We start from the raw sequence: 16020 nt of genomic DNA, 5'->3' as shown, positions 1-16020 counted from the left end.
GCCTGTCAGCTTGAATGAATCTCCAGAAAACTGTGCTGGGTCAAAGAGCCAATCCAAAGAGCTTATGCACTGTGTGCTTGCATTTCTATAACATTTTCTAAATGATGACACTGTGGATCCCGAGAACAGATATTAGTGGTTGCTAGGGGACAGAGCGGGGAGCGTGGTCGGGAGTGGGCGTGAACACAAAAGCATAGCAGAAGAAGTGCTTTTCAAGTGACAGATAATATCATGATTGTGGTGGTGAATGCGTAAACCTATTGATCTCATGAAGCTGCATGGAACTGTGTACACAGACACAGATGTAGGTTTAAAATTCGGAAAAATCAAGTAGGATATATAGTCTTAGGAACTGGCGCATTTCCTGTTTTTCATAACATACTGTAGTCAGGTTAAATGTCACTGCTGGGGAAGCAGAGTGAAGGGTATTTTAGACTCAGTATTTTGTAAACTTATTTCCATATAAGAAGTTGAGGGGCCAGTGCTGTGGCATAGTGGGTAAAGCCATTGACTGTAATGCTGTTGTCCTTAGTGGGCACCAGTTCAAGTTCCAGCTGCTCCACTTCCAATCCAGCTCCCTGCTAATGCACCTGAGAAAGCAGTGGAAGATGGCCAAAGTGCTTGGGCCCCTGAACCCACGTGGTAGACCCAGAAGAGGATCCTAGCTTCAGCCTGGCCTAGCCCTGGCCATTGCAACCATTTGAAAAGTGAACCACTGGATAGAAGATCTCTCTCTCTCTCTCTGCCTCTGCCCCTCTATAATTCTGCCTGTGGTAATAATAAGAAAAGTTGAAAAGCAAAAACAACAACTAGTGGAATGAAAAACAGGATTGTCTGGGCTGGCGCTGTGGCGCAGTGGGTTAATGCCCTGGCCTGAAGCGCCGGCATCCTGTATGGGCACTGGTTCGAGTCCCGACTGCTCCACTTCAAATCCAGCTCTCTGCTATGGCCTGGGAAAGCAGTAGAAGACGGCCCAAGTTCTTGGGCCCCTGCATCCACGTGGGGGACCCGGAAGAAGCTCCTGGCTTCAGACTGGTGCAGCTCTGGCCATTGTGGCCAACTGGGGAGTGAGCCAGTGTATGGAAGACATCTCTCTCTCTCTCTGTGTAACTATGACTTTCGAATAAATAAAATCTTAAAAAAAAAAAAAAAAAGATTGGTGCTATCTCCAGGGTTCGTTCTCTCTCCCATGGTGAGGACCTGTGCCGAAATGCAAGTTCCACCTGGACTAGGAGCTCTCAAGAATTCCAAGTGCCCGGCAAGTTGGTATTTTTCTAGAACTTTCCCTAAACATCTGATTACCAAACTTAGAATGCCTAACACCTGAATCTGAAATTTTTCTTTCTCTTACACGTGCCCACCCTCACATTTGCCCCATGAGAAGGAGCACAGTCTGAGTAGTTCCACGTCCTGCAGCCCACCTCCATGGTACGTCTCTAGGCCTTTGCCGAGATGCCTCTCTGCCAGCTTTTACCTTCCCAACCTAAAGTCTGCCCTGCTGCAGGTGAAGCAGGGGGATGTGTGCTTAAGCCCATTGCTCAACAGAGAGGGGGAAAAGATGGAACCATCTGGATAAATGGGGGCAAAGCATTCCAGGCGGATGGAAGGGCCATGGACAGAACCTCCCAAGGCAGGACAGGACCTGGTATGTTTGAGGAACAACAGAGGGCCTGAGTGGAGGAGAGGGGAGAGCGTTGATGAAGACCCAGGAGTCATGTATGCAGGCTTGTAAGGACTTCAGATTTTACGTCAACGGAGTAGAGCAGAAAACAGGATCTAAAGATCATCTTAAGAGTTTCTAGAAAAAGGCATTCAGTAGAAAGCCATCCATACATGATTTCTGAAAAAGATGAACTCACCGAGACTGGAAGGGAGCTTTCTTCCCAGAAGTGGTTTTCGTGTAGAAAGGCTGTTCTCATTCTTTGTGGATATAACTATCACCTGAGAAACAAAGATGCAAAGGTGAAGAAGGCTCCTTCCTTTTCCAGTAAAACTAGCACTGGGGTTCTTTTTGGACCTCCATGTGATTCTGGGACACACCAAATTTAAGAATCACTAGTGTAGAAATTATAAGAAATATCACATTTAATGGTGAAACTTTATTCTTATGGAAATACCAGAAATAAGGTGAGGATGATGGCTGTCGCCTTGAATTCTAAGCCACTGCAGTAATATGAGAAGAAGAAATAAGGGGAATGAAGGTTGGAAAGAAAGGGGCAAAAGTGTCCATCTTTGCAGGCTATCTGAAAGAGAAAATCCAAGAAGGCCTTTAGACAAACTATCAGATCAATGAGGGTGTTCATCAAGGTTTTTAATTATTTGCATGCATTTCATAAATACAACGTTAGGAACATAGTAATTATTCCCATCGTACCCATACTCCCACCCGTCTTCCTCTTCCCTCTCCTGTTCCCAGTATTTTTTACTTCCATTTTATTTTCAATTAATTTTATACACAGAAAATTAACTATTCTAAGTATAGTTCAACACTTTGAGAAAGAAAACAAACTGTTCCTCAACTGTCTAGATAAGGGCTGTTCAAAGTCATTGCATCTCAAAGATATTTTGCTTTTTTTTTTTTTTTTAGAAACTTCATTATCTTTTTTTAAAGATATAGTTATTTATTTGAAAGTCAGAGTTACACAGAGAAGGAGAGGGAGAGAGAGAGATGTCTTCCATCTGCTGGTTCACTCCCCAGTTGGCCACAATGGGCAGAGCTGCACCAATCTGAAGCCAGGAGCCAGGAGCTCCCTCTCAGTCTTCCCACACAGGTACAGGGGCCCAAGGACTTGGGCCATCCTCTGCTGCTTTCTCAGGCCATAGCAGAGAGCTGGATTGGAAGTGGAGCATCTGGGACTCAAGTTGGCACTCACATGGAATGCCAGCACTGCAGGCAGCAGCTTTCCCTGCTATACCACAACACGGGACCCAAAACTTAATTTTCTTTAAAGAAGAACCCAAGAATGATAAATCTTTTGTGAGTTCTTAGACATAACTAGAACTTATGATACATTAAACTATCCTCCACTTAATACACTAAAACAAAGTAATTCTTTGAGAACAAGTTTTACTATTAAGTCTCAATATACTCTTTGAGGACAGAGGTCCTGCATGGGAGGTAAGTGCACAGTGACTCCTGTTGTTAATAATTAATACTCTTAGGTATGATGTCAGTGATCACCCGAGGCTCTTGACATGAGCTACCTAAGCTATGGAAGCCTTTTGGATCCACAAACTGCTTCAGTGTTTAGACAAGGCCACAAGCAAAGTAGAATTTCTCTCCTCCCTTCAGAGAAAAGGACCCCCTTCTTTGGTGGTCACTTCTTTCCATTGAGGTCTCACCCACAGAGGTCCTTCATGTAGAACATTTTTTTGCCACAGCATTTTGGCTTTCTATACCTGAAATGTTCCCATGGGCTTTTCAGCCAGACCAGAATGCCTGAAGGGCTGATTCTTAGGTTAGAGTGCTAGTTAATGTGATTGTCATTCTATGAGTCCACTATGTGAACTGCTTTCCATTTTGGAGTATTCACTCCTTTTTAATTCTATCAATTATTAATACCAAGCACTTAGTCATATTTATATGATTACTTTAACATTTGATCCTACCTCTATGATCACTTTAACACTTACGATGATATTTTTACCACTCAAGGGGATTTGATGTCCCATGACAAGTTTTTCAACTGTACCCTTAGAAGTAATTCCAGGGGCTAGCACTGTGGCATAGTAGGTAAAGCCGCCACCTGCAGTGCTGGCATCCCATATGGGTGCCAGTTCAAGTCCTGGCTGCTCCACTTCCAATCCAGCTCTCTGCTATGGCCTGGGAAAGCAGTAGAAGATGGCCCAAGTCCTTGGGGCCCTGCACTCACATGGCAGACCCGGAATAAGCTCCTGGCTTCTGATCAGTGCAGCTCTGGCCATTGTAGCAGTTGGGGAGTGAACCAGTGGATGGGAGACCTCTCTCTCTCTCCTTTTCTCTCTGTGAAACTCTTTAAATAAGTCTTAAAGTCTATAGGATTGTAGGCAGAACTATACTGCTTTCCAGTTACACACTTCATACATTTCACAATTACAACTTTAGGATCATGGTGAAACTTTTCACCCTGTCTTTCCTCCCACCCACACTCAAACCCCACCTTCTCTTCCCTCTCTTATTCTCTTATTTTTTTACTAAGATCTATTTTCAAAAATTTTATACATATATGATTAACTCTGTAAGAGTTCAATGATTAGTATGAAAGAAAAAATAAGTAAAATAAGATAAAGAAGAAAAAACGAAAAACTGTTTCTCAACAGTCAAGCCAAGGGCTGTTCAAGGAAATTGCTTCTCAAAGTATCAATTTTACTTGTACAGGTTATCTTTTATGTGCTCTATTAATTATCACAGGTCAGGGAGGACATTTAGTATTCATATAGTATTTGTCTCTCTGGGACTGGCTTATTTCACTAGGTATGATGTTTTCCAATTTCATCAATTTTCTTGCAAATGACTGGATTTCTTTTTTCCTGCTGTGTAGTATTCCATGGTGTAAATATCCCATAATTTCTTTATCCAGTCTTCAGTTGATGGGGATTTGGATTGATTCCAAGTCTTTGCTGTTGTGAACTGAGCTGTGATAAACATGGAGGTAAAGATAGCTCTTTAATATGCTGATTTCATTTCTCTTAGGTAAATTCCCTGGAGTGGGGTGGCTGGTCATATGGTAGGTCATTATTCATATTTCTGAGGTATCTCCATACTGTCTTCTGTAGTGGCTTTATCATCTTACATTCCCACCAACAGTGGATTAGGGTACCTTTTTCCCCACATCATTGCCAGAACTTGTAGTTTGTTGATTTCTGTATGAAAGCCATTCTAACTAGGGTGAGGTGAAACTTCATTGTGGTTTTGATTTGCATTTCACTGATGGCTACTGATCCTGAGCATTTTTTCATGTGTCTGTTGGCCATTTGGATTTCCTCTTTTGAAAAATGTCTGTTTAAGTCCTTTTCCCATTTCTTCAGTGGGTTGTTTTTTGTTGTGGTGGTTGAGTTTCTTGATCTGTTTATATATTCTGGTTATTAATCCTTTATCAGTTGTATAGTTTGCAAATAGTTTCTCCCATTCTGTCTGTTGCCTCTTCACTTTGCTGATTATTTCTTTTACAGAGCAGAAGCTTCTCAATTCGATGTAATCCCATTTGTCGATTTCGGCTTTGATTGACTGTGCCTCTGAAGTCTTTCCCAAGAACTCTTTGTCTATTCCAGTGTCTTGCAGGGTTCCCCCAATGTTTTCTAATAATTTAATGATATTGGGTCACAGATTCAGGTCTTTAGTCCATTTTGAGTTGATTTTAGTGAAAGGTATAAGATAAGGGTCTTGCTTCATACTTCTGCATGTGGAGCCCCAGTTTTCCCAGCATCATTTGTTGAAGAGACTGTCCTTGCTCCAGGGATTGATTTTAGTTCCTTTGTCAAAGATAAATTGGTTGTAGATGTTTTGATTGATTTCTGGCATTTATATTATGTTCCATTGGTCTCTCCATCAGTTTTTGTACCAGTACCAGGCTGTTTTGATTATAACTGCCCTGTAGTATGTTTTGAAATCTGGTATTTTGATGTCTCCAGCTTTGTTTTTGTTGTATAAGATTGTATAAAATTGCTTTAGCTATTCGAGATCTCCTGTATTTCCATATGAATTTAAGCATAATTTTTTCTATATCTGAGAAGAATGTCATTGGTAATTTGATTGGTATTGCATTAAATCTGTAAACTGCTTTCAGAAAAATGGGCATTTTGATGATATTGATTCTTCCAATCCACGAATATGGAAGATTTTTCCATTTTTTATATCTTCTTTTATTTCTTTAATGCTTTATAATTCTCATCATAGAGATCCTTGACATCCTTGGTTAAATTTATTTCAAGGTATTTGATTTTTTTGGTAGCTATTGTGAATGGGATTGATCTTAGAAGTTTTCTTAGCTCTGGCATTTTCTGTATATACAAAGGCTGTTGATTTTTGTGTATTGGTTTTATATCCTGCTACTTTTCCAAACTCTTCTATGAGTTCCAATAGTTTTCTTGGTGTAGTCTTTTGGATCCTCTTTATAGAATCATGTCATCTGCAAATAAGGATAGTTTGACTTCCTCTTATTTATATCCCTTTGATTTCTTTTTCTTGCCTAATGGCTCTGGCTAGAACTTTCAGGACTATATTGAACAGCAGTGGCAAGAGCGGGCATCCTTGTTTGGTTCCAGACCTCAGTGGGATTCTTCCAACTTTCCCCCATTCGATAGGATGCTGGTCATGGGTTTGTCATAAATCACCTTGATTGTATTGAGAAATGTTCCTTCTATTCCCAATTTGCTTAGAGTTTTCATCATGAAAGGGTGTTGCATTTTGTCAAATGTTTTCTCTGCATCTATTCAAGATTTAGACAAAAAATTAATGTTTGAAGGTACTGTGAAAATTAAAGGAAAATGGAATTAAAAGGTAAATTTATTTTGGTGCAAAGTTTGAAATTCATTCATAGCTTTTTCAAAATACACATTTCCATGACCTTTTTGAAGACCCTTCAAATGCATGGATTTCAATTTTATTGCCATGTGACTGTTAAATAGTTTTTTCCTTTTTAAGGATTTGTTTATGTATTTACAAGGCAGAGTTTCAGAAAGAGAGAGAGACAGACAGACAGAAACATCTCCCATCCACTGATTTACTCTCCAAATGGCCACAGCAGCCAGGGCTGGGCCAGGCCAAAGCCAGTAGCCAGGAGCTGTTTCTGGGTCTCCCACATGAGTGCAGGGGCCCAAGTATGTGAGCTGTCTTCCTCTGCTTTTCCCAGGTACATTAGCAGGGAATTGGATCAGAAGTAGAGCAGCCGGAACTCAAACCAGTGCCCATATGGGATGCCGGCATTGCAGGTGGAGGCTTAACCTTCTATGCCACAGTGCCGGCTCTAGAAATAGTTTTAAATTCATAAAAGACTCCAACAAACCAGGTGATGTAAATAAACAGCTCAACTGAGAAGTGGAGGAGGTTATGAATGGCTGACACCTAGAAGAGACACTTCAGTGACTAATGACTAGTAAATATATGTAAAAAAAAAGGGGGACAGCACTGTGGCACAGCAGGTTAAAGCCCTGGCCTGAAGTGCCGTCATCCCTTATGGGTACCGGTTCTAGTCCTGGCTTGCTCCTCTTCCGATCCAGCTCTCTGCTATGCCCTGGGATAGCAGTAGAGGATGACCCAAGTCCTTGGGCCGCTGCACCCATGTAGGAGGCCCGGAAGAAGCTCCTGGCTCTTGGCCTCGGATCGGCAGAGCTCCGGCTGTTGCAGCCATCTGAGGAGTGAACCAGTGGATGGAGGACCTCTCTCTCTGTCTCGACTTCTCTCTTTAACTCTCTTTCAAATAAATAAAATAAATCTTTAAAAAAATATAGAAAGAGAAATGCTAAATTTCAATGGAAATCAGGGAAATGCACACTGAAAAAGATCATATTTACCAACAGGTTAGCAAAAATATTTAAGTCTGGTGATGTCAGTATTTGTAAGGATATGAAGAAACAGGAACTTCCAGATCCTGAGAATGGGAGTATAAACTGGTACAGTCACTTTGGGTAGCACTGGGGAAAGCCGACGTGTACATCCTCTGCGCTTGCAATGCCACCTGCAGTGCATGAAGACTTTAATGAAAATGTTTATGGAGGTGCAATACAGCAAGAAGCAATCTAAGCATCTGCAGGTAGCAGGAAGGATGGATGAATGCTTTAGAATAGTTGAAATGGATGAAGTAGAACTCTGTGTCAAGATGGGTGTATTCCAAGAGCATAACATAGAAATAGGCGGTGGAATGATTATGTAGACTAGGATGACATTTCCGTAAAATGTGATACATATATGTGCATATATGTATGTGTGTGTATATATATGTGTGTGTGTGTGTGTGTGTATACATACACTGAGTGTGTGTAGTAAGGATAGAAAAAGGGCCAAGGAATGGGGGGAGAAAGGAGAATGGGATCACGGCCTTTAATTTATTATTAATTTTAAAATTATTTTATTGTGATGCAAATTCGGCAGATGTGAAGATTTTACAGAGCGGACTGGTAGAGTGACAGGTGTGTGCATCAGGGCCCTTGGCTGTGAGCACAGATGAGCTGGTTTAAGCACAAAGGATTTGTTACAGGGCATTAAGTAGCTTACTGAATCTAAGGAGTAATTTATTGACAGATAGCATTCGAAGACAGAATGGATGTGATTGCCCAGGGAGTGAGTGGGGCAGGCAGCAGCCTTGGAGGGGGCCCCAGCAAACTTGCTCATTGTAGAGGGGGAATGGGCAGAGGAGCCCGAGCAGACAGGGGTGAGGGTGTGTGAGAGCTCTCCGCACCTGCTTCCCTGTGCCTTAGGGCCTCAGTGAAAATCCTGGAGGTGGATGTGTCGAGGGGGCAGCAGGCATTAATGTTCATGTTTCAAAGGAGAGAAACTCGAAGCTCAGAAATGTTAATAGCCTTGATCTGTGACTGAGCCGTGTCTGCTGGCTCTGCAGCCAGTGCTCCTGTGGGGGTGCCGTGCCATCCTTCTACCCTATCCCTCTGCATGGGACAGGTGTGGTTTGGCTTCCAAAGCTCACTGGCTAGTAAACTGCTGAAATTCCTGTTAGCGCGTTTCCTAGGCAGCAAGAAGCAGTGTCTTCTACCTGTGAAGGGAAGAGCCTAGTGGGTTAAGGATTCTCACAGGTGCTTTCCCCCACCTGGAGCTGTTTTAGAAAAGCTTTCGTTGGCTCAGTCTGTCCCCTGAACTGTGCTGAATGCTGTCCACAGATCCTCTCAACACTAGCCAGAATAGGAGCTGGTATTCATTCATTTCAATGCCAAGGAAATTGAGTTAAAAAGTAACTTTGTGTAAGTCATGCTATTAGACAGTGATGGAAGCAGGATGTCTGGACCCAGCCCCTGACCTGCGCAGGTCTGTTCTGCATTACTTCCTGGCCCCATAAGGCCACTGTAATCTTTGCACCTGCAGTTGAGCTACAGACGCAGATCTCTGTATCCTCAAACTGAGTAATTCTGATGCCTAGCCATGCCCACTGGGTAAAAGGCGGAAGACTATGGTGAGTTCTAGTTTAAAGAGAACATCAATAACAAAAGGTTCACATGTCAGGCACCGATCCACATGATGGAGAGAAGTTAATGTGCATTTCCATAGTCTCTTGTCCCCAGAATCTGTTCTCTGCTCCTCTGTTCCAAAGCGGGACATTGCAGTGTTCGTAGGATTGTGCTGTAACACAGAGAATCTTGGGGTACGGACGTGTGCTAGGTACAGCTGGGGTAGCATGGTGAGCAAAGGAGACCACTGATTTCTGCCTTTGTAAAGGTTCTAGTCTAGGTAATGTTGTAGGAGAGACACAGTCGGCACATGGGGGTGAGCCCTCTGGAGACCCTGGTCACAGAGGAAGGGGTGTGTGAGTGAGGAAGGTTCCATGCATGTGGCCTGAGGGTTGGAACAACCTCCACAATGCTGCAAAGCCATTGTCCCCATCTTTGCTAATAAACACTGATTTCCCACCCCCCCCCCCCAGGTATCCAAGTATCTTAGATAAGGTAGATCCATCTAACTCAAGTATACATCCTGATTCGTCTGAATCACCATTTGTCATGTTTTCCTGCAGTCCAATGACTTGGAGGACTGTTTAAAAATAAAAAACGGGCCAGCGCCGCAGCTCACTAGGCTAATCCTCCGCCTTGCGGCGACGGCACACCGGGTTCTAGTCCCAGTCAGGGCGCCGGATTCTGTCCCGGTTGCCCCTCTTCCAGGCCAACTCTCTGCTGTGGCCAGGGAGTGCAGTGGAGGATGGCCCAAGTGCTTGGGTCCTGCACCCCATGGGAGACCAGGATAAGTACCTGGCTCCTGCCATCGGATCAGTGCAGTTCGCTGGCCGCAGCGCGCCGGCCGCGGTGGCCATTGGAGGGTGAACCAACGGCAAAGGAAGACCTTTCTCTCTGTCTGTCTCTCTCACTGTCCACTCTGCCTGTCAAAAGAAAAGAAAACCGGATTGTAGAGTTCCAGGTCTGGATTCAGAGAGTTGGGTCTGAGAATTTGTCTTTTTTTTCTTTTTTTTCTTTTTTTTTTTTTTTTGCAAGTCCTAGTAGTGCTGTTGTTGGTCAGAGGATCACACTTTGTGAAGCACTGAGCTGAACTCATGCTGGGGACCTCATTGTCTTTGCTGGTGACCGGCTTAGCCAGGAGCATGCCCTGCAAATCTGGCCATTATTACAAGGGAGTCGTGCAAGAGAAGGCATCATTTTGCTTGTCTCCACAGCCACCTTTGTAACCATATGAGTCACAGCTTGAGAGGAGTACCAGCAAGCTGAGTACGGTGAGGTGGAAAGATAACCTTGGAGATGACTTGAATTTGGACTTCTTGTTGAGATAACAAGGGTTCTTATTCTTAAAGAACTTTACATCAGAGGAAAGCAGATCTTATAGGTAAATGGTTGTCCCATTACTAGAAGTCATTAATTCAGGCTCAAGAAATCATCTACAAGTATTACTGGCATCGTGCTAATCTTGCAACACTGCAATTGTTGCAAGTGGGGACATATCCAGGAGTTATGAACCTGTTGAGCCTTGAAGACCTCACAGGTTTTATGGAGTGACTCTCTGGAAAAGAGATCCATGCCCTTCTCTCTCAAACACAGGCTTATTTCATGTCTACACCCATGTAGACATGGGTGCATGTATGTGTGACTGTGTGCCCATAATATACACTTACTAATTTTGTTTATCTGAAAGGAGAGGGAGATACTTCCCATCCATTGGTTCACTTACTAGATGGCCACAATGGCTGGGCCTGGCTGGATCCGGGAGCTGGAAACTCGATCCAGGGCTCCCACGTGGGTGGCAGGGACTCAGTTCCTTGAGCCATCACTGCTGCCTCCCAGGGTCTGCATTATCAGGAAGATGGAGCTGGGACTTGAACCCAGGCACTCTGACCTGGGATGTAGGGCACGGCCGTCTTAGTGGCCAAGCTAAATGCCCTGTTCCGCACATGCTTGTTATTGGCTCTGTCCATGGCACTGAATTCCTGCCCTAAGGAGGTCTGTGTTTGTCCTGCCACTGGGCCTGTGTCTGCCTGGACGTGGGAGATGTGGTGTGCGCATGTTTGCCCTGAAGCCCTGAACTGCCACTGGCAGGGTCCCCTATTCCAGTCCTGTAGCCTCACATCCTCCAAACCTGCCAGTTAACGGGTTAACCCTGGCAGGCCCCAGCAGGCAGGGTGTGGGGAGCAACCCGGACTAGACTAAGTTACTGGAATTAAGACTTATTCTATGCATCTGCTCTCCCACAATATGGCGCTGAGAAGGGAGAAGCAGCTTCTACACAGCTGCCTCCAGTTCAACCAATAAACTGTAGGACCTGCTCCTGATTGGAGGAGAGCAGCGTACTCGGCATGTGGGTAGCAGAGTTGGGATTGGTGGAAGGACTATAAAGGAGGAGAGAGACAACATGCACCGGGAACATCTAAGGGGAACACCTGAGCAGCCCCCGAGAGAGCCGGCCGGCGGTGTGCCGCTCGCCCGCGGAAGTGGGGAATGTGGCAGGGGGAACCGCCCTTTCACGGAGGTGGAAGGGTCGGTAGCCAACCCGGGAAGAACCAGCAGCAAACCCGGGGAGGGCCGAGCAGACAAAAGAACAGCGCAGGGTCCTGTGTCGTTCCTCCACGAAGACGGGGAGCGACAGCAGGGGTTGATTCTGGGAGAACCAGCCTATAGTAATTGACATTTGTACATTACTGCACAGTTTGCACTGCGTTTGTACATTCAGGATCTCAGTTGATCCTTAAAAAACTCTTGGGAGGAAGGAGGGCAGGCATTCTGTTATTTTACCCATTTCCAGATTATAGAAAGAAAATAAATCAAGATTTTACCCATCTTAATATAACTGGACATAGGAAAAGCTGACATTATGCTTAGTAACTAGAGTGACCAAAAATGTGTGCCAGGAATACTGGCCTTACCTCTTCAGGATTTTTTTTAAGCATTTATTTATTTGAGAGCCAGAGTGATGGAGAGGAAGAGGGAGAGGGAGAGGGAGAGGGATAGGAAGTAGGGGGGAGAGGGGAGAGGGGAGGGGAGAGAGGGGAGAGAGGGGAGAGAGAGAGGTCTTCCATCTGCTGCTTCACTCCCCAAACAGCCACAGCAGTCAGGACCCAGGAACTCCATTCTGGTCTCCCACATGGGTGGCAGGGTCCAAAGTACCTGGGCGGTCTCCCACTGCCTCCTCAGGCGCATTAGCGGTGAAGCTAAGCAGCCGAGACTTGAACCTGAGCTCCGTATGGGATGCTGGTGTTTAAAGTGGTGACTTAACCTGCTACTCCAAAATGCAGTCTCTCCTTCAGAGTTTTGAGCTTATGCTAAGGTTATATTATTTTTATATATTTTTGCCAACATTGAATCCTTTTTGCTTCTAACTATTGACTTACATAGTAGGTTTATAAGTTTCACCTGTTTTTCTTGGTCTAGCCTGACTACAAGTTTTATCTTCTCTCTTCACCCCACTTTTTAAGGTCCAAGAATCTGCCTTGTGCCCCCTGGAATCTCCTTGCTGTGTCACCAGCGTCTTCCTGGTTGCCACATCCCGAGGGCACTCAGCATTGCCCCAGTGGCCCCTGCCGTACCCCTGAGAGTCTGTCCTCCCATGCTGTGTCACGTGTCTGGTTCCCCTCCACCCCCTCCTCTGGGCCCTGTGATCCTCCTGCACAGCCCTCCCACTGCTGGCCTCTAAGACCTTGTTCTCACCCGGGGTTCTGTATGAGCCAGGCTTCCCATCGCTAGGACGAAACACCTGAGAAAACCAACTTTACAGAGGGCAGAGGTTTACTCAGCTCAAGGATCCGCAGGTGCCATCCCGAGGCTGGTTTGGCCTCTGGTGAGGATGGCAGCGGTGGAGTTCAGGTGGAGGGAGGACGCTGCGAGGCTGGGCCCCTCTCAGCTTTCAGCAGCAGCCCTCATTGCGCAGCCCTTTCTGAGGGCACGTCCCTGGTCACCTGAGGACCTTTCCCAGGTTTGCCAACTAAACAGCATCACTAAGTTTAGCTTTCTTAGTACCATCAGTTTATGAGTTTGGGGTTTAAATATCTACAGGTGGGGGCCGGTGCTGTGGCATAGCAGGTAAAGCCACCACCTGCAGTGCTGGCATCCCACATGGGTGCCGGTTCAAGTCCTGGCTGCTGCACTTCCAATCCAGCTCTCTGCTATGGCCTGGGAAAGCAGAAGATGGCCCAAGTGCTTGGGCCTATGCACCCACGTGGGAGACCCAGAAGAAGCTCCTAGCTTTGGATCTGCCCAGCTCAGCCATTGCGGCCATTTGGGGAGTGAACCAGCAGATGGAGGACCACTCTCTCTCTCTCTGTAACTCTGCCTTTGAAATAAGTCTTTAAAAGTAACTAACTACAGGTGTTGGGGAACCAAATGTCGTGTAAGCCACAGCAGTGCTGTGCTCTTTCCTTCACCTGCCCAAGCTTTCTGACTGGGCCCCACCAGCTCTTTCTCCAGAGCTTGCAAACCACGGGCCCAGTGGCAACCAGATGTTTCCCCCGGGGTGAGCCATGAGAGCCCTAACTCATCACGCAGACTGGAGCAGTGCCTGCTCCCTGCTGAGCCTGCTTCCCTACCTGTGTTCTCGCTATCTTCCTAAATATTTGTTTTGTCGCGAAAGCCAGAAATAGGGGTGCATCTGTGACTCCCACCTCTCAATCCTGGCATCAAATCATTAAGTCGTGACCATCGCCTAAATAACTTCCAAGTGTCTTCTCCATCCCTGCTGCTGTGCAGTGCGCCAGGCTGTCACTGCCTGCAGCAGCCTCCCTCCGGAGCAGCTGCCCGTCTCCAGGCTGAGCCCCCTTGGCCCATCCTTTACCTGCCACTGACAGGGCGAGGTCACTCTGTTCTAAGCTGTTCCTTCCGCTTGACACACAAGACCCCTTATTGTCTCCCAAGTCTGCCGATTTCATCTCATCCCCGTTACTCTCCCCACCAACACTCTTTAGTGCCCTGAACTGTCCATGCTTTCACCTGCTCACAGCGGGAAGCTCGCGAGGAGCCAGGGAAAGGCTCCAGAGGGATGGGGCTGTGGAGCTGAGCCGTGCGGGACGAGGAGGAGTGCACCACGTGGGACCCGTGCAGCAGAAGCTGTGCACTTGGGACCGTGGTGCCTGATCTCAAGTGGTTTCCCCTTTTGTGGGAGACAGGCGTATACACACCTGCAGGATTTGTGACGCACTGGATTAGAACTTTGTACCAACAGCAGCCAGAAGACAATGAAGGAGAGACCCTTGAGTGTGAAAAAATGTTCTCAGCTCAGTTAGGAAAAAATAAAGGTGACACTGGCTGTCTCAGTGCTTGCAGGCTGCTACAATAAATTTCCATAGCCTGGGTGGCTTATAAACAACAGAGATCTGTCGCTCACAGTTCTGGAGGCTGGCATGTCCAAGTGCAAGGTGCTGGCGGATTCGGTGTCTGGTGTGGGCTTCCTGTTGCATAGACAGGGCCTTTGTGTTAAGTCCTCATGTGGCAGAAGGGATGTTAAAAATCAAGTGCTAATGTCAGTTTTTGAGTTTTGATAAATGGTGGTCATACCGGATGTTAGCATTAGGGGCAGTTGGGTAAGGAAATAGAAAGGCATTGAACACTTAGAAGTTTATTAAAGAAAAGATTAGCAGCTCCATTTTCCTTATGCTAGAGACCAAAATGCTTAACTAGCTTCCTCTCTCCAGGCAGACTGGACCTTTTAATTCTTCCAGTGAGGTTAATGTTTGCCTTGTCTCCAAGTTCGAAGTATTCAGTGTCTGGAGATTAGTAAATGCTTGATAAAAATTGGTTGAGAAGTAACAAATGTTGCACTTTGTTTTTGCAGATTTGTTGATTTATCTGAAAGAGTTAACATGGCGAGAAGGAAGGGGAGAGAGAGAGAGAGAGAGAGAGATATCACCAGGCTGGTTCACCTCCCAGATGGCCACAATAGTCAGAACTGAACCAGGCTGAAGCCAGGAGCTTCATCCAGGTCTCCCACCTGAGTGCAGGGGCCCAAACTTTTGGGCCATCTTCTGCTGCTTTTCCCAGGTCATCAGCTGGGAGCTGGATCAGAAGCAGAGCAGCCAGGAGACAAACTGGTCCCCATATGGGATGCCAGTGTCACTGGCAGCAGCTTTAACTGCTATGCCCCCAACTGTTGCACTTTAAAAATAACAGGGGCTGGCACCGTGGCTCACTTGGTTAATCCTCCGCCTGGCATCCCATATGGACACCAGGTTCTAGTCCCAGTTGCTCCTCTTCCAGTCCGGCTCTCTGCTGTGGCCCGGGAAGTGTCGCTCCCCCTCTTTGCGGAGGAATGACACAGGACCCTGCGCTGTTCTTTTGTCTGCTCGCCCCTTCCCGGGTTTGCTGCTGGTTCTTCCCAGGTTGGCTGCCGTCCCTCCACCTCCGTGGAGGGGCGGGCCCCCCTGCCACTTTCCCCACTTCCGCGGGGGAGCGGCACACCGCTGGCCGGCTCTCTCGGGGGCTGCTCAGATGTTATTCGGATGTTCCCCTTAGATGTTCCTGGTGCATGTTGTCTCTCTCCTCCTTTATAGTCCTCTTCCACCAATCCCAACTCTGCTACCCACACGCCGAGTATGCTGCTCTCCTCCAATCAGGAGCAGGTCCTGCAGTTTATTGGTTGAACTGGAGGCAGCTGCGTAGAAGCTGTTTCCTCCTCTCCCAGCGCCATATTGTGGGAGAGCAGATGCATAGAGTAAGTCTTAATTCCAGTAACTTAGTCTAGTCCGAGTTGCTCCCCACAGGGAAGGAAGTGGAGGATGGCCCAAGTGCTTGGGTCCCTGCACCCGCTTGGGAGACCAGGAGGTGGCACCTGGCTCCTGATTGGCATAGTTCTGGCCGTAGCAGCCATCTGGGGGGTGAAGTAGTGGAAGGAAGACCTTTCTCTCTGTCAAATGAAAATAACAAATGTAAATTTGTGACTGAGTTTGGGCATTT

The 16020-nt window shown here is 46.3% G+C and overlaps 1 long non-coding RNA gene across 2 annotated transcripts in view; it reads left to right on the top strand.

Annotated features, from left to right (window-relative positions):
• LOC127492660 (uncharacterized) overlaps nt 1–16020 on the top strand; it is a 73975-nt gene that overhangs the window by 15345 nt on the left and 42610 nt on the right. The window lies entirely within an intron of this gene.

Source organism: Oryctolagus cuniculus, chromosome 16, assembly GCF_051225735.1.
Source record: "Oryctolagus cuniculus isolate XC-2025 breed Fujian yellow rabbit chromosome 16, ASM5122573v1, whole genome shotgun sequence".
Classification (NCBI taxonomy): domain Eukaryota; kingdom Metazoa; phylum Chordata; class Mammalia; order Lagomorpha; family Leporidae; genus Oryctolagus; species Oryctolagus cuniculus.
This window is presented reverse-complemented; position numbering and strand designations above follow the sequence as displayed.